This window comes from Callorhinus ursinus, unplaced genomic scaffold, assembly GCF_003265705.2.
Source record: "Callorhinus ursinus isolate GAN/ISIS: 27379988/994484 unplaced genomic scaffold, GSC_fseal_2.0 scaffold1, whole genome shotgun sequence".
Lineage (NCBI taxonomy): Eukaryota > Metazoa > Chordata > Mammalia > Carnivora > Otariidae > Callorhinus > Callorhinus ursinus.
Genome location: NW_027397063.1, coordinates 45382068 through 45404324, shown reverse-complemented (window position 1 = coordinate 45404324; position 22257 = coordinate 45382068). Strand labels below are relative to the sequence as shown.

Genomic DNA, 22257 nt, shown 5'->3' with positions numbered 1-22257 from the left:
GAAAAGCTCTGATTTCCCCTCAAAACTGCTCATCTCACAGAGTATAGACACATTCAGTTCTGAATCAGTTCCGATTTCCAGGGTCTGAAACTTCTATCTGAGCCTTCCTGTGAGATTTGGGGCAAGGACACTTCTACTTAAAAATTTAAGCTATGGCTAAAAATTTCCTTTTTGTTATTGTTTTGCTATTTATTTCTTCCTACTCGTGAGAACGTGTATCTGACATGGTAAAAACACTCATAAGAGAAAGTCTGAAAACTTGGATTCAAATACTAACTCGAAGCAGGAGCATGCCTTGGCTAAATCCCCTAACCTCCGAGTCTCTGGTTCCCTCCATCTGGCCCTGGAGAGGCCCTTCTAGCTCTAAATTATTCTAAAGCTGTATTTCTTGAAACACTCCACAATAGATTTCAACACAGCAAAAGTTATCAGGCCCGCTCCTAACACGACTTCTCCAGCAAAGGCTTTACTAGAAGTCTGTGGGGCAGAGTGATAGGACCGAATCTAAAAGGCATTCTTTGTAGGTTATGAGTGAATTGCTTTTGAGCAAGTCTCTGTAGGCATCTTACTTTGGCTCCTCCTCTATACAAACTGCTGTGGGAGCCTAAGAAAAGCAGCTTTCAAACCTGCAAGTGTACAGATTTGGTACTGCTGCCACCAGGCTGCAACCGTGGCCAGGGGACGAGAGTGAGTCAAAGCACTTCTACGCATCGGACGCCTCAATGTCTTCCCTTTACTTGGCAGCTATACACTGGGATCAGTCATCCAGCTAAATGTCAAGAGTCCCAAAGTCATTACTGGTGCAAAGGTTTCCAGTCTGAAGCTTTCAAAATGATTTAACTTTAAAACTGTTACAAAGGAGATCTTTTCATTTTATTATTATAAGCTTGGAATACTTTGTGAAAAATTAAAAAGGGCAATGAAATAATGACTGAGGAATTACACAATGTATGTGTTTGAAAGAACATTCAGATACACCTTCCGGGATCAAAGGTATTACTGGCAATTATTAAAAGAATCAAGTAGAATCAGCAGGCACAGTTTTTAATACTATTACTTACACAGTCTGAGAATTTTCAAAGATATTTACATAAGAATACCTTATTTTCAGGTTCCTTGAACACTCATTTCCAATTTTTAAGGCATTATAGATGATTTACTTGCAGGCTCTTTTCCCTTGAGAAATGTATCATCATGAGTATTATTAATGGTTTTGGTCAAATTACATCATTTAAGTTTGAATGCATTTTTTTTCCAAAAGAAAGAATGATTAACTTTACATTTTGTGGTCATACCACTCTATAAAAAGCAATTCATTTCTGTCCTCCAACATAAATGAATACTTGAAGACTCACTGAAGACGGCTCCTTTTTTATACAAAATGTTCTAGGAGTCTTTCAGATGAGAAGAAACTACCAATAAAAAAAAAAAAAAGGTACATGTTTAGAGGAAATGTATTTCTAACAAATATGTTCCTTGATTTTTAAATCGTTCTGCACGAAATATGTTATGCTAATTTCTGTAAGTTTATAGTAGACAAACATTATCTGGGATAAGAGATATTTCTAAGAAAAACAAATGAGTCTTACTAATAATCTATTCTTCTTATCAAGAGCGATCTGCAAAAAGGAAAATACAAAGAGACACATTTTAACCTCTATTGGTATTATTTTCATTCTCCAACAGCCTGATAAATTTTTCACTTTTGGCTATATTTTGAATTTTGTGAGGAAACTATGCAACTCAGCTAAAAAGGAAATGAATAATATGATTCCTGTGGTTTGGAGGGGCACGGGGTGAGGGGAGTAAGTGGGTACTGAAGCAAAAATGTTGGGGTTTTAAAAAAAAATGGAGAGGGGCGCCTGGGTGGCTCAGTTGGTTAAGCGACTGCCTTCGGCTCAGGTCATGATCCTGGAGTCCCGGGATCGAGTCCCACATCTGGCTCCCTGCTCGGCAGGGAGTCTGCTTCTCCCTCTGATCGTCCCCCCTCTCATGTGCTCTCTCTATCTCATTCTCTCTCTCAAATAAATAAATAAATAAAATATTTTTAAAAAATGGAGAATAAAACTTTATTAAAAACAGATTTTAGGGGCGCCTGGGTGGCTCAGTAAGTTAAGAATCTCTGACTTCAGCTCAGATTGTGATCTCGGGGTCCTGGGATTGAGCCCCGTGTGGGGCTCCCCACTCGGCGGGGAGTCAGCTTGTTCCTCTCCCCCTCTCCCTGCTCATGCTCTCTCCCTCTCTCCCAAATGAATAAACTTTAAAAAACAAAACAAAACAAAACAAAACAAAGAAACCCAGATTTTAAATGGCCATTTTATCAGTAATTGAGCTTCTAGACAGAGAATATGAAAACCCACTATCCTACCCCAAGAAAAACTCTTCGCTCTAATTAAACAAATCTGTTATAACGTCCCACACCAGGTTTTCCTACCATGCAATTCTTTGCACCATTTCTACTATATGGAATGTTTTCTCTATCAACTTTTCTCTTTTCTCCCTCATGAAAATTCCGCTAAAAACTTAAGTGAATGTGCCTCCTTCCCTCATTAAACTCATCTAACCTGATTTAGGAACACTCGTATTTATTTTGAACTCCCACTTTCTTCTTCATTCAAAATCACAGATTTATTGAGTTAGGACACACTTTAAAGATTATCCAATTTAACTCTCTCATTGAAAGAGGAAACTGAAGTCCAAATTAGGAGATCTGCTCAAGGTCGCAGAACTTGTTCAAGATAAAAGAGCTGAAACCAGTACAAAGTCATACCTGTGTCAATTTCTCATTTTCATTCTTCATGAGAAAGTCTAAAAGGTAACATTTCTGAAGGCAACTGAAGTTTATTCATTTAACATTTTTAAAACACAAAGCAAATCACTGACACTCTCCACAAAATATAAAAATTTCATTTCATTAAAATTCACATCATTAAATTCATTTCATTAAAATGAACGACAGTCATTCAACATCCACAATAAAAATACTGAGCACCCACTGCCTTGACAGGGATCTTGAAAAAAAAAAGGCTAAACAATATATGAGAACCAAGCAGGCATACAGATGTACGAGAGAATTGGTCACAAGACTGTAATATTCTCTTGGAAAGGTTTAATTAACTCGCCACACCTTATTCCAACAGACTACGGTGCTTAATAAAAAGAATACCATAGCCTATCTTCCTCCTCTGCTCCAGCTGTCCTTTCATACCGTCCCAACATCAATCTCCAAATATTATGCTTAGGACATGAAAGCTTGAGAAATGGGTGACAGGACAGCACAACACAGATTCTAAACCACTGCAAACTGTCCATGAGGTTTCTACACCTGGACTACAAAACATTTCAACCTAGATTCTTTCAATAAAATGCCACATTCACCTGTGCTTGAAAACTGCAGTCATATTATCTTAGATCCCCTTTAACTCAAAACAGCACTTTTTATCCTACGTCTATAAAGTAGCTAGGACCTTTCTACCAACAGGTCAAATTTTCACAGTACTTACTTTTCAAATTCTAACTTCAGAGTAAGAACAATCTCTCTCAAAAAACCTCTACTAAGAGTTACAGAAGAATATACAAAATATTGGGGAGGGTATGTGCTATGGTGAGCGCTGTGAATTGTGTAAGACTGATGAATCCCAGACCTGTACCCATGAAACAAATAATATATATTAATTTAAAAAAGAAAATATAAAATAACTATTATACTTATTTTATACTTGAGGAGCTAAGATGAGGAGATCCTTAAGGTCTCACACAAGGGACCCCAAGACATCTCCTCTCATTCTCAATTCAACATACCAGACAAGAGACAAAATTTCATCTGAAAGTCATCAAACAGGAGGTAGCATTTCCAACCCGCCAAGTTTTAATGAGTTTATAAATGGTCATAATTTGGGGTTTAGGACTTTCCCCAACCATATTAATCTTCTGTACCTATCCAGGATCAATAGTCACAAGTAGAGACTTTGAAGATATATGATTTTTTTAAAGATATTATTTATTTGACGGGGAGCAGAGAGAGAAAGCACCCAAGCAGGGGGAGCAGCAGACGGAGAGGGAGAAGCAGCCTCCCCGCTGAGCATGGAGCCTGATGCGGGGACTCGATCCCAGCACCCTGGGATCAGGACCCGAGCCCAAGGCAGACGCTTAACTGACTGAACCACCCAGGTGTTCCTGAAGATACATGATTTTCAAGAAAAGGATCTCAGAAAACAGAATCATAAAGTGAACCTCAATACGTAAGTGCAATAAAATTTATTCTTTTAACACACTTTTCTATTGTGAATATTTAGTTAACGCCAGAGACTTATCAACACACTTTTCTCCCTAAATATTTACAGCAATAGTATCTCAATGAGACAATCAGTTTGCAGTCCAATAAGGATCTAAAAAAATGTGTGAATAGTTTTATATCACTGCACTCAATTTTACAGTTCCTAAAAGTCTTTTGGGACATCATTCTCAATATGCTTCTGGCTTTGTCCAATTCATTCTCTGGACTGATTTTCTTTGGGGAACTAAAAGCATCTGTCGCTTTTCGCCAAACACCACACACACATAAAATTACAATTTTTTCACCTTGTGAACAATATTGAGATGTATCCCTTATCAGGTCAATCTTGAGATGAAGATTTAATGTTCTCCTCTGAGGATCAAAGAAATAACTTAAAAGAAATAGTAGGCATATTATCATTTAAGCTCTCTTATTAGCAGTCCCGTCAGTATTGTGTAGACTCAAATCTCTCCGAATTTCAATGTAAGATTACACTAATTGTAGATTTTAAGACTCCAAGTTACAGACAGAAGTTCTTATTACAGAAGCCAACATCGAATCTGAATGCTTATTTCTATTTCTTTACCCAAATCAAATAACTTTTGTTGGGCAACGGCAGATACTCAGCTGAGTCAATGAACGTATTTCAGACAGCTGCTTATTTGTGAACCTAAAACTATTTTTGCTTTAAGAAATACAGGTTATACAAAGAGAAATAAAAATCAGGATCCAAAAAAAAAGTTCCCCCCACAAGAAAGGTCCTCACGTAGCACAGTTTGAGGATGAAACAGCAATCTGAAATATATATGTAAATCTCATTCAACCAGAACACAACTAACAGATACTCCTCAACTAACCACATTTTGGGAGAAACTGTTGTTAGGATAAAGTGACAAATTATAAAAAGAAGCTAACATCAATTTAAAAAAAACTCTCCGGGGGTGCCTGGGTGGCTCAGTCAGTTATGTGTCTGCCTTTGGCTCAGGTCATGATCCCAGGGTCCTGGAATCAAGTCCCACATCAGGCTCTCTGCTCAGCAGGGAGCCTGCTTGTCTTCCTCTCCCTCTGCTGTTTCCCCTGCTTGTGCTCTCTCACTCTCTCTATTACATAAATAAATAAAATCTTTAAAAAAATAAATAAATAAAATAAAAATAATAAATAAAAACTCTCAGAAAGCCTTAGGCAGAAGGTAGAGAGGTTGTTGGTGAGCAATTCACCGGATGTCAGTATCCACACTTCTTCAGATCTCCAACGTCTTCCACATGGTATATGTATATATTTTTAAACTGTAAAATAGTTATTAATCATTACAGTGATGACACTAAGAACATCCTCTCATTAAAGAATAAACTTCACTCTACTGTTAACAAGAAATTCAGTGTACTAACATTTCTGCAATGATCTACAAATATTAAAAAGTTTCTAGCTAACTTTCAATGAACAAAAAAATTAACCAAAATTCTTCTTTTCTGAACATTCCAGTTTATCCTGTTATTTTTATTCTAGGAAAGTGGGACACTGATTTCTTTTCTTGTATACTAAATTTACTATTTGGTAGGAAATATAATCTCTTCCTATTCGTTTTTCATTGATATAAAATATATTAATGACCCAAATTTTGTCAACTGATGTTTTTCTCTAAATTATTAGAAAAGAGCATTTTCTTTGATGAAGACATGGTTGTCTAATATATAATAACATCTGTATCAAATTCAAATTTAAGTGTACTGACAGACATACAATTATGTATATAATATGCAAGAATAGAGTTTTAATTTGGATCCATTTAATAATTCCAAATAAAGGATAAAAATCAAATAAGGGACAAAACGCTCATCTGTTTTTCATTTCCATGTTTCATGAGTCAGAGCTAGGAATATAAAGACCTGGACTTTGCAGTCAGATAGGCTTGGCAATGTATTTTTCCACTACTCGCTATCTAATTCAAGGGCCTTGTTCATTCATCTATAAAAGTAGGCTAGTACCTATTTTATAGAAAGGCAAGAACAGGCACAGATAATATGGAAAACCCCTTCAGAGTGCCTCACATATCCTACAAATATGGTAAATATTTTACACATACTTAGTAAATATTTTATAAAACACATAAATGTATTTTCTTTCTTCTTCAAGCCCTTTGGTACCTCACCAAGAGATGATTACAGTAGCTTCTAAAACGATAATCTCCATTCCACACTAATCTCTATCAGATTTATTCAGAAGCATGCTTTGAGCATTTCACTCTCTGAATCCAAACTCGTCAATGGCACTTAACAGTTTACTCTCAGAATGTACTTCTTTAGGTTGGCATTAACCTCCCTGCCTCTCCTCACCCTCTCTCCCCAACACAGACACACACAGACACACACACACAGACACACACACACAGTCTGGCTCCAAACTTCTTTGCCTTTCTCTATATCCCAGAAGATGCATTCAATGCCCAGCTCCCAGCAGTTGGGTACTTCTTTGCCTCTCACTGCTTGCCCAGAGACCCCTTATTTAAAATGCTCCTTCTCTCTTCCTCTCCATGCAGGTCAAATATGATCCTGGGTAGAATAATATCTCTCCTCCAAATTTCTTAATTCCCTACAGCATGAACCATAAACTTCCTTGTGACCTTTTTCTGTTAGTGTCTCAAATGATTTTACTAAATCCATGCCTCTTGGCCTCTTATTGTTTTAACTTCCACTACAGGCACTTCCACATCATCATCAATCATTAGTAGCCTGTTAATTATAGACCGTGAGTCTTCAATATAAAGTCTCCTATAGAAAATCACAGATTTAAATCCTATAACTTGTCCACAGTTAATCCTCACCATAACTATAAAGTCTAACTGGAAAGGCAGGGGTGAGGGAGGGTGGGGATCCCTGTTGATCTTTAAATGTCCGGAAAAATGTAGAGGAATAAACAGGAGAACACAATCCCATCACGACTTCACCATCCTTACTAAGTACAGAGAGTAAAAGAGCCAGAATCTTTCAATGGAAACAGTCTTTGAGATCATTTCAATGCAAGTAACTTCCAGCAGATCACCAAAAATCTCTGGCACAGCTTTAAAGTTTGAACCAAAAAGAAATGTACTCAAATCGATCCTTAAGTAAGCTCCAGTAAGAGCAGAAGAATGGCTGTCTTCATGAGCTTTAATCCCGAGAGAACAGCTGACTGAACGACTCCATTCAGAGAAAATCAGACCCACTCGTCCTTCCCGGCCTTGAGATCTAGCTCTCGCACTCAAGAGCTCCAGAGCGCCACCTTCCCGAGGTCCAGAGTGGTTCTTAGCAAAGGCAGGTTATTGATTGATGAACACACAATACAGGCAGCCATTTAAAGGACAGCTTGAGACTCACAGAAAAGTAACACTGCCATCCAACCAGTGTTAAGGGTTAAGTAACAGCAAAGAACTATAAATGGGGGTGCCTGGGTGGCTCAGTCATTAAGCCTCTCCCTTCGGCTCAGGTCATGTTCCCAGGGTCCTGGGACCAGAGTCCCGCATCGGGCTCCCTGCTCGGTGGGAAGCCTGCTTCTCCCTCTCCCACTCCACCTGCTTGTGTTCCCTCTCTCGCTGTGTCTCTCTCTGTCAAATAAATAAAATCTTTAAAAAAAAATACCTATAAATGGATGAAAACGGCAGCTGAGATTCCTCTAAGCTCAAAACAAACCTTCACCTAAGGGCAATGATGCCATCATTCAAAGGAGACACGGTGCTTGGCTAACACAGGGGAAAGGAGTGAAGTGTCCACTGGCTAAGCAAAAGAGAAACATACAGATTCTGAGTAAGCGTCGGTGGGAGAAATAGACACAGAAGAAAACCATGTCTGTTATCTTTAACGACACTATGTTAGGTGAGCTTCCTTGAGGAGTCCCGATTCCATGAGGCACGAAGAAACAAAAAAAAGTGTGGGTGCTCTACTTTCTGCTCCACTGTTTTTATAAAAAAGACTCTGATTTATTTTTAAGATTTAATAAAACCTAGTTAGCCCTTTAGAAATGTGGATTTTGCAGCTAAGATAATGAATGGTAATATACTGGGAAATCAACTTCAGGAAAACAGATAATGCTAATCACTACTTTTTCCTTAAAATGATAGACCCATCTGAACATTTCACTGTTTTTGTGAACCAGATATAAATTACCAGACAAAATGAGTATTGTCATTCCAGAAACACCTACATTTGAATGAAATTATTCAGAAGTATTTTAAGAAGATGCTTTGCAGTAATAGAGATAAATCTAGATTTTGTATAATCACACAATTAATTACATGAAGCCCAACTTTGAATTTACTTTTATATGTACTAACTTTGCTGTATAACAGATATAACACAACAGTAAAAATTAAATATGTAGTTCAAAGTTTATTCTTAATTTAGCATTTAAAAATGCCTCTTTCGAGTTAAGCGCATTCAATGCACAATCTGTTATAAATGCATTTCCTAGATTCTGAAAGAAAATTTTGCATCAAATGTTTAAATATACTCAAACTTTCTACTATACTTAAGGATAATCCAACTTATTAACACAATAGTGTATTTTTAACATTTGCTGCAACTTAGTCATTAGAGAATATAGTTTTCTTTCAAAAAACTTTAAAACAAGAATAATAAATGAGTACTGTAGGTTTTCTGAAGTACTTTCAAGCCTGTCTAAATTAAAAAAATACTAAGTGAATTAGTACTACAAAGGGACTTTTATAACTGATTAATTTAAAATATTAATGTGAATACTTAACAGGTCAAACCTCTTACATTAATCAAAGACACAATTTAAGACTGGTTCAAGTGAGTATTCTCCTGTCAGTAAAGTTTTCGTATCAGGTAATTTCTCCCATTTTCCCCTTATAAGCATAAAAGATATTTCCTTGCATTCCTGAGGAACAAAACATAATCTGTTCCTCTAGAGATAGGATGGTATTAACTGCTTCTTTTGAGAATAGAACATCTGGCATAATGTGTTTTTGTAGAGTTTTGTCAAGTAAGCAGTTAGGAGGGGTGAATTATCACAGATAGTCTGGCTTCTTGTTCTTCATGGCTGGACAGTCCAGTAAATCTTGAGTCTTTTATGTGCATGGAGGCTGGAGGTGGGTGGTTAACAACTGGGCTTTCAGTAATAATAATTTAACATTTAGAAGAAAATACAAAAATTTTTTTAAATTCCAGATCTTTGATTCAGAGTTAATGTTATTAAAAATAAATCCTTCTTTAAAGAAGTTTTCCTCCTTTTTCTTTTTTTTTTTGGTTACAAAATTCTTAACTTATTCTCTTCTTAACCTAAAATTTGCCAGACTTACACAGGATTTTTCACAAAGCAGAATCATAACATTGTGACAAGATTACACTGTTTGGTGTTCCCGAATAGAAGTCAGTCAGAAAGAGCCGACTTAATCTTGGTTCATGGTCAAACACACAGGTCTATGGCCTGAACCCTCAGGAGTGACTGGACAGTGTTTACAATTTATAGAAAGTTAAGACTGAGTTTGTGCCCCTGCTCCATGGAGTCTGCTCTCTGGTGCCTTTTGCCTTGGATCCACAGAGTTCAGAGGCAGACACAAAATGAAATCAAGGGGCACCTGGATGGCTCAGTCGGTTGGATGTCTGCCTTTGGCTCAGGTCATGATCCCGGGGTGCTGGGATCGAGCCCTATGTAAGGCTTCCCTGCTAAGTGGGGAGCCTACTTCTCCCTCTGCCCCCTCCCCCACTCATGCTCTCTAATAAATAAATAAAATATTTTTTAAAAAATGAAATCTAGACAAGTAACACAGTTAGAGTCCCTGCAATAGCTCTGGGAAGACGGAGTGAATGGAGTTGAGAGTCCCTCGCAGAGAAACCAGAGGAGAAAGGAAGGGGCAACTTGTTTCTCTAGCACCAGATGAATACAGACCCACTGACTTCACGGAAAGACCCAACAGTAAAAATCAACACTGACTCAAAGACGGTAACTGGACTGGGAGAAAAGACATGGGGTTAAGTTGTACAGCAAATAACAAAGGGGAGGACAAAGTGCCCTGGACACAGCTGTGGGGCTGGAGGAGGAACAAGGGGGCAGAACTCAAGGTTTTTACACTGAACAATGCCCAGGCAGCCTGGTGAATGAAATTGGGAAGCCAAAGGTATTCAATACACTTTTACAAAGAACGATAAATGCCTTCTTTCTATAGAACAAATCAACCTTAAATAACAAAGAGAGGAAGAAGAGAAAGTTCGATGTATGCCCCCCACCTGCTGTAGTTATGGGAGACAATGACTGACAGGTTGCTGTGACACAGTCATGGGCCTCAAGCCCAGTGAGGTAGATGGATTCGGGCTTTGGCAGTGGTGCCTAGACATCCAGAGAGAAACTAATCTTCATTTCAACTGAAGACAGAATACAAAATGCTGGAGTCAAAAGGAATCTTACAGATCACTGGTCTACTACTCTCATTTTTCAAAAAAAAAAAAAAAAACAGACTGAAGCTCAAGAAGAAATAACTGCTTGTGGTTTAGAAAGCTACCCACGGGCAGAACTGTTTTCAGTATGTGTGATTTCTGCCCACTGCATTTGGGGAAATTACTATTGCTGAGCAAGGAAAGGGCATTTCAGTGCTTTTCAGACATTTACATCATTCCTTTCTTCATTCAATAAACATCTAATGAATAGCAAGTACTGGGCACTTGGCTAGATCCTGGTACACTCCTGGAAAGCCTCAGAAAATTAATGTGAGAGACGGTGGCAACAAGTCTGATGATAGGCAAAATACTGAGGTCAACCAACTAACATTATGGGCCACCAGGCAGAAAGTATCAGGTTGGAAGAACTGTGATATGGAGACCAGAATGGAGTACAGAAGTGTAATCACATACAAAAGAATCACTGGCTGAGAAAACAGAAGTGGGTGAAGGTCAGAAAACGGGAGAGAGTGGCAAATACAAGCGGAGTCATTTACCCGAGCTTTGGGGAGCTTTGGGGACTTTCGCAACGCAAAGCAAAACACAGGTTAAGTCACTGCACCTTGCAAACGGCCCTCTGTGGGTCACTCTTTCTCTCTCTCAACTCGAATTAAGGAAAAAAGAAATCAGTAAAAGATGTGTACATTTCTCTGCCCCAACTGTCTTTAGAAGTCAGGAAGAGCTAACAATTTTCATTTAACATAAGAGAACATCACATTATTATAATGTGGTTTTCTTGGGAGGAAAAATTTAGCTAGCAAACACACCCAGCTATTTCAGGATGTCTGACTTCAGTGTGTTTGAGAAAAGGTACAAGTGACAATTGGAAAACTGTGACAAAGAAAAGCAGCTGCTGCAAAGGATAAAACTAATTTTAAAAAATAGCTCATCAAGGTTTATTGTTAAGATGGTGTTATTTGGCAACTTAAAAAATTCAACAAAAATCTAGGCATTTTAAAGACCTATAGGAAAACACTTACATCGGGCTAGAGGGAGTATAAAATGTAACAAGCTCTATGGAAATCCATTTGCCACTGTCGTGTAGAGTTCTGAGACTGGGCATATCCTGTGACCCAGCAGCTATACTCCTGAACATATATCCTAGAGAAATAATATGTACATCAAGGGGCATGAACAGGATTCCCAAGAATTTTCCCTTTCCGCTTTATCTCTAATAACACAAAATCTGTAAACAATCTAAAATGGCCATCAAAAGAAAGTGTACAAATAAACTGTAGTATTTTCAGACAATGAAATATAACTGTGATCATAAGTGAATAACAAGTATAAGCTCAAACATGTTGCTAAGCTAAACAAACAGATGTTGCATAAGAAAACAGTATTCTATTACTTATATAAAATTTAAAAACAAGCAAAAATAATGTAGGGGATACATTTTTTCCACATAAATATGTGGAAAAAAAAACTATTAAGAAAAACAAGGAAGTAATAAACTCAACATCTAGGATTGGGCGGGCGGCTGGGCGGGGAATGTTAAAGACAGGCCAGGGAATGGGGCCCGGGACAGCTGTGTCTCCTAAGTCAGTAGTAGGTACTCAGGTGTTCATGTTAATGTTATTCTTTGTATCTTGTCCCCACATTATAAATATTCCCTCTATATATAGCATTTTCTGAATACTATGGGGTTGCTTCTACAGTTAAAAAGATCTAAGAAATTACACTGTATTTTACAAACTACTTTAAAGACGCTTTTTGTCTGCAAGTAACAAGCAGTACCTATCATGCACTCAAGAATTTAAAAGATTATTTAATTCCTGTTAACAATTCTGAGCTCAGTATTTTCACCCTTAGCTTACATCTGAGGAAACTGAGATGCAGTGTTCTGTGGGCGACCCAACGTGACACAGCTGCAGTTCCCAACTCTGAAAACCAGTGTGTCCATAGGTAGCGCTATCTAAAATATAAGGGCAAAAATAAAATTCTAACACAAAAACAACGAACTTGTTATACTGATTTACTATTTTAATTCATCTTCATGTTTACAATGCATCCCTAGATCATATTCTAATGGCATGTCCTCATTTCATGGCATAGGTACCTCTTTATTATTTCATAGTCACAATTTACCCTTCAACTCTATAAATTCTAAAACTGGCAACAGATACCACTTATGTTTATGAAAAGTCTCAACTTGGCTGAACTTCCTTTCATAACCAGAGTTTCCTTTCATAACTTGAATTTCTCTGAGACTGGGAGCTGAGGGAAAGTTTGCTGTTGGTAGGCTGAAACTTATCTTACTACCCTCCCATCAGGGATTCCCTCACAGGCAAGCCAACAGGCTGGCCAAGCCCCACAGAAATAACTCACTTCCACCCTCTCTCTCCTCATCTTTCTTCCAGCCACATTTCAAAACCTAATTCTAAACTCATGCAGGAAACCTGATTCATACCACCTGGTTTTTCTCTACTCCTTTAACTCTGGGCCTCTGCAGCACACCCACAACACGACTCATCTATATAATTATTAGTCAGCTTTGTCTTTTGTTGTTGTTTTCATTTGCATGTGTGTCTAGTCTACAAGAACTGAGAAGAGGTTACAAATTTCTTTCTTCTGACCTATGCCCTGGCTCATTCTTCCTTGCCCAAAGCATCGCCAACTGTGCTCTGTTAACAGTAGTCACTTAGTAAATGCTGATGGACTTACTACAGGAGAACAATGCGCCTCTGGTATTTCTCAATATCCCAGGGAATCCTCCACATCTATAAACATGCTGGAGATGATACCAGGTACCGCTAGAGGCTTGGGGTCTTCCTGAGGGTGCCTGGGACAAGAAAAACACAGAGAGAGACCAAAGACAGTCAGGAGAAACACAGAGAGAGGAAACATAAACAGAGTAAAGTGGAAGAGGAGCGGAAGGGGAGTTCCAGAGAGATGAAGCAGCCAGAGACACTCAAGAGACAGGGGAGAGGCTGGCAACCTCACTTTGGATTGGAGACTGCATTTATTGTGTAATAGGTGCCCTCGTGTACTACATTTATAAGATAATAAATACCCATTTCAAAGTTATTTCTAAGGTTTTTCTAAGCTTATATCATCTACTAAAATTTGTCTTTACAGCCTCATCTTTGGAGATACACACACACAGACACAAACACAATCCTCAAAACAACCTGGTTGTAAATTAAAAAAAAAAAATAACTTTTTCCCAATTCTCCAATTTATAAAATGGTTACTTCAGAGGGGTAATGTGACTTGTTCAAGGTCGTAAAGCAAAAACATGATAACCGGGGCTCTGAATCTTTGGATTCCCAAATCCAGTGCTTTTTCTGACATCTCATGTACTCTATTAGAAATGAATCCTATATAAATCATATAAATCCAAACTACACATTCAAAGTAAAATTTTCTATCTTTTGAGACACTGAACTACTCAGGTTACTCACTAGTTAACTACCTCAGAGCCTCCTTTATTTTAAAGATCAGAAAAAATAAGTCATAATGAAAATATACCAGAATGATAGAAAATTTCAAACAGAAATGAAATTAAGTGAATGTGACTTGACAGAATTTCAACATTTAAAAAAGAAGATAGAGTTAGTTCACCGCTTTTACAATTTGGTAATTTCAAAGTCTTAATGATTCAACACATTTCAGCTGAAAGATTAAAAAAATGCTCCACACTTCAATGAATTCTTACATTTAAATACTAGTAAGCCTGTCTCAAACTTAATCTGTCATAATGTCTCACCTAAAGTGTATACTGCATGCAATCCAATTTCAGGGTACTATAATAAGAAATGATTTAATGCCATCACTCTTTCTAAGCCTTGATTTCTCTTGAGGGATACTTATACTCTTCTAAATAATCATGCCCTTTTGAAAGCAGTGTAATTGTTAGAAAATCTCCTTTGATACAAGGGTAATAATCATGTTATTGGATTTCACAGCAAGACAAGATAATAATAATACAAAGAAAGTTCTATTTAATTGTGCATTGGTATATTTTTTCCATGGTCAGCAATTTTTAAACCAGAAATTTTCAAATAAAATCTAAAGTATAGTATTGCTCTGCCCTCTAGTGACTGGCTAGGTTTTGCTAACTACATGCTTTTATTTATTTAAATTGCTTTTTGAGCAACACAGAATTTTTTTTAATACACATAATGGTTGTTTTTTCATCATTTGGATAGTGAACAAAGAGTACTAGTCAACTTTTCAGATACAGCTTGTGATGTGAACACAACGCAGGAAACAGATACGATTTATTTTCATAGGGATGGTACACCTAAGTACTGCAAAAATAAAATTAATATAATCTATTCCAGTCCTTATTCATATTTTTATGCAATTTATTTGGAAAGGTCAAAAACTTCCATTCATGTTAAAAACTTCACAAAGTTCATAGCTATAAATCCTAAATTGGCTAATTCCATTATTTTGGGGATTGAAATATCAAGGTGAGTGGTACTATATATACCACACACAGATGAATAGTTTTCTACTAATAGAGCAAAAATATGCTTAATACAAAACTATACTGAACATCATTTACCCTTAATTATTCAAGTGGCACTTTAGGATTTTCCTGAATCTCAGTGTTGTCATTAGGAAATTAACTGTGACTTTATATATGGAAAAATTAATCAAGGATCTAGGTAAGACTAGAGTTATCATACAGAGATGCACCTTCGTATTTCAATGAAGGGAGTTAGTTTCCCTCTTCAACTGCCATAAACATCATGCAAAGAACTGATGCAATTCTAGAACAGCATTTCTACTCTAATCCCAAACATACTACTTCTGTGTCTACATACCTACGTAAAAAATAAACATTGTATCTGTACACATGAAATGTAAAAGGATACGCGAATACGTGAGGCTAATCCATGGACAGTATGGTGATGTGGTTAGGAGCGCCAACCCTGCAGCCAGACTGCATGAGTTTGAATTCTCGTTCTGCAATTTATTGGCAGTGTCACCTTAGGCAGATCATTAACCTCTCTAGGCTTCAGTTTCCTCACCTACAAAATGTGAATAAAAGAGACACCTACCAATAGTAATGTTTAATATCTTGATAGGTATTTGGGGTTACACAGGTATATGCATTTATCAAAACTCAGAGAACGTACACTTAAGATTTGTGCATTTCGCTGAATGTGAATTTCAGATCAAAAAAGTTGTACATGGGGCGCCTGGGTGGCTCAGTCGGTTAAGCATCTGCCTTGGGCTCAGGTCAGGATCCTGGGGTCCTGGGCTCTCTGCTCAGCAGGGATTCTGCTTCTGCCCCTCCCTCTGCCCCTCCCTCTTGCTTGTGCTCTCTTTCTCTTGCTCTCAAATAATTTTTTTTAAAAAAGTTGTACCTAAATAGTGAACTGCAGTCAATAATAGGCATCCTGAAGTATTTAAGGGAGGGATAGTAATGTCTTTAATTTACTTGCAAAGGAGCCAAAATTAAACTGAATCGATGATGGCTAGGTTACAGATATGTCATAAAATAATGAAAATGTTAACTGTCAAATCTAGGTGGTGAGTGTATGAGTGTACAATGATGTTTGAAAGGTTCGTAACAAAACGTTGAGGGGAAATACATCCACCTCTCACAGAACTGATGTGAAGATTAAATATATATGTAACAGTATTAAATTCACAGAAAAGTACCTGACAACCAACAACGGCAAATGGCAACATGTTTAAGCAAATGAAAGTGATCTCTTCTTCTCTAGTTGGAGGGAAAAAAGGAAGAAAATAATGAGGTGTTGAGCTCCCAAACCAGAGTGAGTAGTTGCCATCAAGAGTGTTAAAACTTACCTTTCAAATAATTCATAAAACTGCATGGGCCACGTAGAGAACATGGTCTTGAAAGTCAGAAAAAGCTGATTAGAATCCTGGCTCTGTTTTTAATAAGCCAAAAAGCTCAGACAATTTATTTAAATATTCTAAGCCTCAGTTCCTTCATGTATAAAATGGGAATAATGAGACCTACACATCTAAGAGTCACTGTGAAGATTAGAAAAAATACACTCTCTCACACAAACATACGTAACAGAGAGAAAAATGCAAATAATGACAACTGCAGTTTTCATCATTATAATCATTACTACTACTTAGGGTGAATCTTGTATCCCCTTAAAACTATTTTCTGCAGATGGAAACAAAAGTCACCACGTATCGGATTCTACTCTAGAAATTTCATATGCAGGTAGCCCCCTACACCAAAGAGTTTTCGACAGGATCTTTATTAAACCAGTGGGCCTTAAAGAAAGCATCAGTGTACTTAGTGTAAAAGAAGAGCTGGCAATGACAAGGAATTCATTATTCATGCCTCTGTAATGTCAATTATAATATAAGTCCTATGGGAGAGGCATTTACAAAGTAGTTTGCTGATGATTTTAAAGAAAGTCATTTCAGTGCATTTGAGAAAATGATATTAGCACCTGGATTAAGTTATGATTTGAAACAGTCTGAGATAACATATTTAAAGAAAAGAATATTAAAACTACATTTATAGAAGATGAGTCCTATGCTCCCAGGGTGTGGATTTGTAAGTCATTATAGATTACTCCATGAAAACAGCGGCCTAACATACAGTTTCAGCTAAAAAGAAAATCAAGAACATTGCAATAAAACAGAGAATACTGCAAACACTATACAAAGTGGCTTCTGCCTTGATCACTCTACAAAAAATGCTTTCTCCAAAGGAGCCCCGAATCACCTAACCCTAACACTGTTTGGGAGCATTTAGAGGTCTCTGTATTTTTCAACATTTTTATTGAAAATTCTTTCCCACCTTCTTGGGTACTATACTCTATTGCATTTCCCCCCACAGATCTGATTGTTTTTCTTTCCTCTAGATTTCTCTTAACAAAGAACCTGTAGATGTATTCCAAAGTTCTGTCTTAGCCATATTTTCTACTTTCACCAATAGTCAAAGTTTCAGCTCTACCTCTCTCTCCTAAGCTCTATTTATCTTTAGCCTGAATCTCTCCCAAACCCTTAACAATCTGTAACTACATCCTATACATAATCACGTGGATATCCTCTATGCATTTCAAATCCAGTCCATCCTAAACTCTACCTCCCCCTTCCCAAAATGTTTCTAGTACTCTCTCTTTCTCTTCTTCTGGTAGCAGTACTATCTGAACACCAGGCTTAAATTAAAAACCTATCTTTGACTTCCTTTTCAACACCCCCACTTCTTCCTTCCCTCTTAGGATCAATCCCTATACAGTCCCAGCACAAGGTCAGTCTGTTGCCAAATCCTACAGATTAGTAATTTAGTTCAAGTGACAGGACAGGATGTGTATTTTTTGAGACACACAGTGAAAGCTAAATTTACAATTACTAAATACACGCAGACACACATAGATAGGCCGAACAGTAGTAGGTATCAAGTGTTTGAGAAAATCTTCATTCAAGGAATCCTTAAAACTGAGTATCTATTAATTTTTGCCCTGCAAATTGGAAAAAAGACTTACTTGATTTTGTGAGTTGAATACCTCAATCTAAAATATTTTAAACTACATCCAGACAGGGCATAATCTTCATCATGTCTCTCACGGTGGTCTCATGGTGGTTCCATCCAGAAGAACAACTTCTTACCTAGGCTTTGCTAAAGTCCCTTAAGCCAATCTTTCCAATGCCTACCTCCTCTTTTCCCCTCCAATCCATCCTTCTTATATCACCTGTGCAAAATTTTCCATTCGCTCATTTGCCTTTAAGAAGGAAATAAGTAAACTCACCCTGATATTCAAGGCCCTCTTACATCTAGCTTTTCTAGGTTTCCCTTTTACCTTATATACATGCCATCCAACTGGCAAAAGCAGTGTATTCACCTCCTCCAGACTTTTGAATTTTTTCCTCTGGGTAGTCTTCCTTGATAGTCCTACCTGGGATTTAAAACCTTCCTCAATTCTTAATGAAGTTTGTCCCTCTTTCCTGCTTAAGAGTTCCCCTTCTATTATCATATTGCAACTCTGACATTATCTAACACGTTTACTTGCACATAGTAGTTCCAGCAAGTATTTATTAAACAAACAGAGGAACAGAAAATATGTTACTTTATCTTTAAACAAAACATTTTTCCAGTAAAATTACTGAATGCAGTTCAGGTTCTAAAAAGAAATAAAAGAGAGCTGAAGAAAGAGTGCAAACACTCTTATAGGTGGGCCAGAAAGGTTGAGAATTTCAATATACACTAATAATTTTAAAAGTGTATAAGAAGTCTGTATGATCCATGGTTATTATGGTTAGAATGTATACATATTCAACTAGGAAAAGGCAAAATTGCTATAAAAAGACCACAAACACCTAACATATACATGCTAACTGACAGAGCAGCTTTTAGAAGGAATCAAGGTATTTTCATAGATGATTATCCTGAAAACAAGTTTAGATATATTAGAGATATTCAAAATTAATAAATATATGTTAATTATAATATATTCAAAATTAATATACCTACTGATATTAGATAAAAGACCAAGTAGTATTAGTTCATGCTCATGTGCATAAAATTATCAGAAAATAAGTACTTTCACAGAGTTAGCATTTTCTGCAGTTGTAGAAAAATATTTTCTTCTCTTGGATCAATTAACTGTGAAATGCTAAGCCAGTGACCTAAAAATGAAGGGAAATTTTGCTTTTCTAATGTACGAATAAACCAGCAGTCAGCTCATGACTGAATTAACTATTCTACTAAAATTTTTAAAAATTTTTATGGCTATCAGGTTAAGATAATCAATTTATGAAAATGGCTGTCATACTTTAAAAGTCATTAAGAATTCATAATACATTTCCTTGTTTTGTTAAGATAATTACAGTCTTGGAAGAAAATTATGTAAATCATAAAAATTTACTGTTATGCTTACATAATTTATTTGTTTGGGGTAATAATTTTCTTAATACCAAGAGTATAAAGTAGTAATAATCCTAAAATAACTATATTTCACTGAATGATAGATGACTTATCTCTTAATGTTTTCTTAAGTTTGAGCATTGATTGGGCTTTAATAAAGTTGCAAAATTAATTGGGGAAATATAAAAATCAAACTATCACATATGACTGTGTAGAAAATATTTTAAAGTATCTAACAAAATAAAGAGCAAACGTTATACTTTCCTAATGATTTAAAGCAAGTCCATCCTGTACTCAATAAAGACTTCCAATATAATAAAGATGTGCATGTTGAAGCTGGACATTTCCCTTATTGTGAATGGAGACCAAAATATGCCTGAAATTCAATTTCAAGGAACAGTTAGGAAGCAAAAAAAAAGTCAAATTCCACTTGTGGCTTACTGTCCTTTTTGAGAACAAGCACATTTTCTTCACAGTGCCTGCCAAGTGCTGGATTGGCACTGCATCCTCCAGCACTTTTAATCCTCACTACAACCTTTAACGATCAGTATTCACCCATTTCACAGAGGAATTTAGGTAACTTCCCCACATCACAATCACAGTAAAAGCTGAGTCAGATTTAGTCCTGAATCCATCTGACTCCACAGCCCACGTCTCTAAGAGCTCAAGCTACAGCTCAAACAAACAAAAGTGACAGAGTTAAATCTGTCATACATAAGAAAACCTTTAAGTTTTTGCCTATCCATGTTAATCTTCAGTAAGCAACAGTGAGCAGTTATGCAGTTAACAATCTAGAGGCAAGAATAAGAATGTTTATAAGCACTATGAAGTAAAACTTCTAGATTACTTTTTCCCAGGCACATTATAAACTCTAATGTGTGAAATATTTTATTACAATAGAAATAATCCATAAAAAATTCTATGACTGTGATGATTAAAACTCATAAAGAGAGACAAAACTGGGACACCTCTCCCATCAACAAGATATATTAGAATAGCCTTATGAGAGATTTTTCTTATGTTCCCTAAAAATTGAAACCTCTCAGTGAATAATAAAGAACGGCAAAACCCATGACTTTAACAGAAACAACAAAACTCGCAAACCTGAAAACTATCATTCCTTTAAGTGTTCACATTACCAAATGAATTGAAAGATGGGCCATCTGCTTCATCAAACAGGAGGACAAATACCACTGCTATAGCAAGAGCTCTGGTATTTCACAAGACCACTGTCTGCAGCTACTGATTTCAAACTTTACTGTTGTCTCTTTGATATTATAAAGTACCTAATATGAAGACCTGGTAACTCTAACAATGCTGAGAACACAGTAGGTATTCAAAACTATAGGAAGGGCACGGTTCAGAGTTTCATGTATGTGTTTGTCCAGGTGGTGCCGGGATGGATAGCAGACATACACTACTCTGCACATGGACATGCCTCACATTTTGTAGGTCTCAGGGTCTCTAACCTGGCGGTTCTTCTTCATTGGAATTAGTGTGGCAGAACTGAGAATGTTTAGGACAGTGCTCATCAGATAAATGGTAGCTTTTTATAATTTAAGCCTTGTTCAGAAGCCAGTTCCTCCCCATGTGGCTGGCACTCTCAAGAAATTTGGGTTCTATAAGAGCCTAATGGTAATGTTCAGTGCCTTAAAACATCACCTGAAGTGGAATACTTCTTCCACGGAGAGACGCTTGGTAATAAATGGTCTTAACAGTAAATGTTAAGGAACATTGAAATAGTTACAGAATTCAACTGTTTTTTAAGAATAGTAATATAATCAAGGCAGAAGCAGAACAATTGCAAACTAAACTGAGCAAGTTGTTCAAGTCTAAATAAAACCAAAACACAATATTCTTATCCATCATCTTCATAGATTGATTCAAATACAGAAATGCCCTAAAAATACCAGCCCCGCCCCACAAGAATAAAACACCTACACGTGGATTTCAGCCTACCTTTTTGGTACATATTAACTGAATCCAGACACCGTACAACATCTCTTTAAGCCCAGCTGAACCAATCTGCCTACCTTAAATCTCAGGACATTCACATGCACTCCACTCATAGGGCCACTGACTGACTGTTAGAGAAGTACTTGGCCAAGGTCTTAATAAACCCTTGCTGACTCAACGCACACTATAAATGAGTCAATAGGCACCCAGAAATTTTTTGCTACTCATTTTAAATTCTTCAGCCCTCTAACACTTATTGATTATAGGACTAACTACCGATTTAAAAGCACAGAGAGACTTTTATTTTTGAAGAATGGCTTCTCTCTCTCAATTCGGACTGGGAAAAATAATTACCCGCAGGTAGACCACGGGATGCTTATTAACGGCAAGTTCAATGGCATACAAGGTCAACGAAACATGAACTCTGGTAATACTAATTTACCAAATGTTTACTAAGCAACTTCCGTGTGCCAGACACTGTTTCTAGGTTTTGGGGATGCAGCCATGAACAAAACAGACTCTCTAGTATAAAATTAAGTCCTTTAGCTTTTTGAAGAAACTACATGCATATATACTCATACATACTTACTATTTATACTTACACGTGTATGTACAGAATATCCAGTAAAGGCAGTATATATTTTACACTAAAATGCACAGAAATTCTGAGAGCTATCTTATGAGAAATTTGGCACCATTAGATCCATTTATTTTCCTGGAGAAATGCACTTCTCTATAATGGAGATCAAAGGAAATACCAACGTCAGTATAAAAATACTTAA

The 22257-nt window shown here is 36.9% G+C and overlaps 1 protein-coding gene across 13 annotated transcripts in view; it reads right to left on the bottom strand.

Moving 5' to 3' along the window:
* BBX (BBX high mobility group box domain containing) overlaps positions 1-22257 on the bottom strand; it is a 272926-nt gene that overhangs the window by 134015 nt on the left and 116654 nt on the right. Inside the window, exon 4 of one of the 13 annotated variants that reach the window (XM_073892927.1) lies at positions 13369-13486. The exons of the other annotated variants lie outside the window; for them this stretch is intronic. The gene's annotated coding sequence lies outside the window, so the exon portion shown is untranslated. The remainder of the gene's footprint in view (positions 1-13368; positions 13487-22257) is intronic. 13 annotated transcript variants of the gene reach the window in all.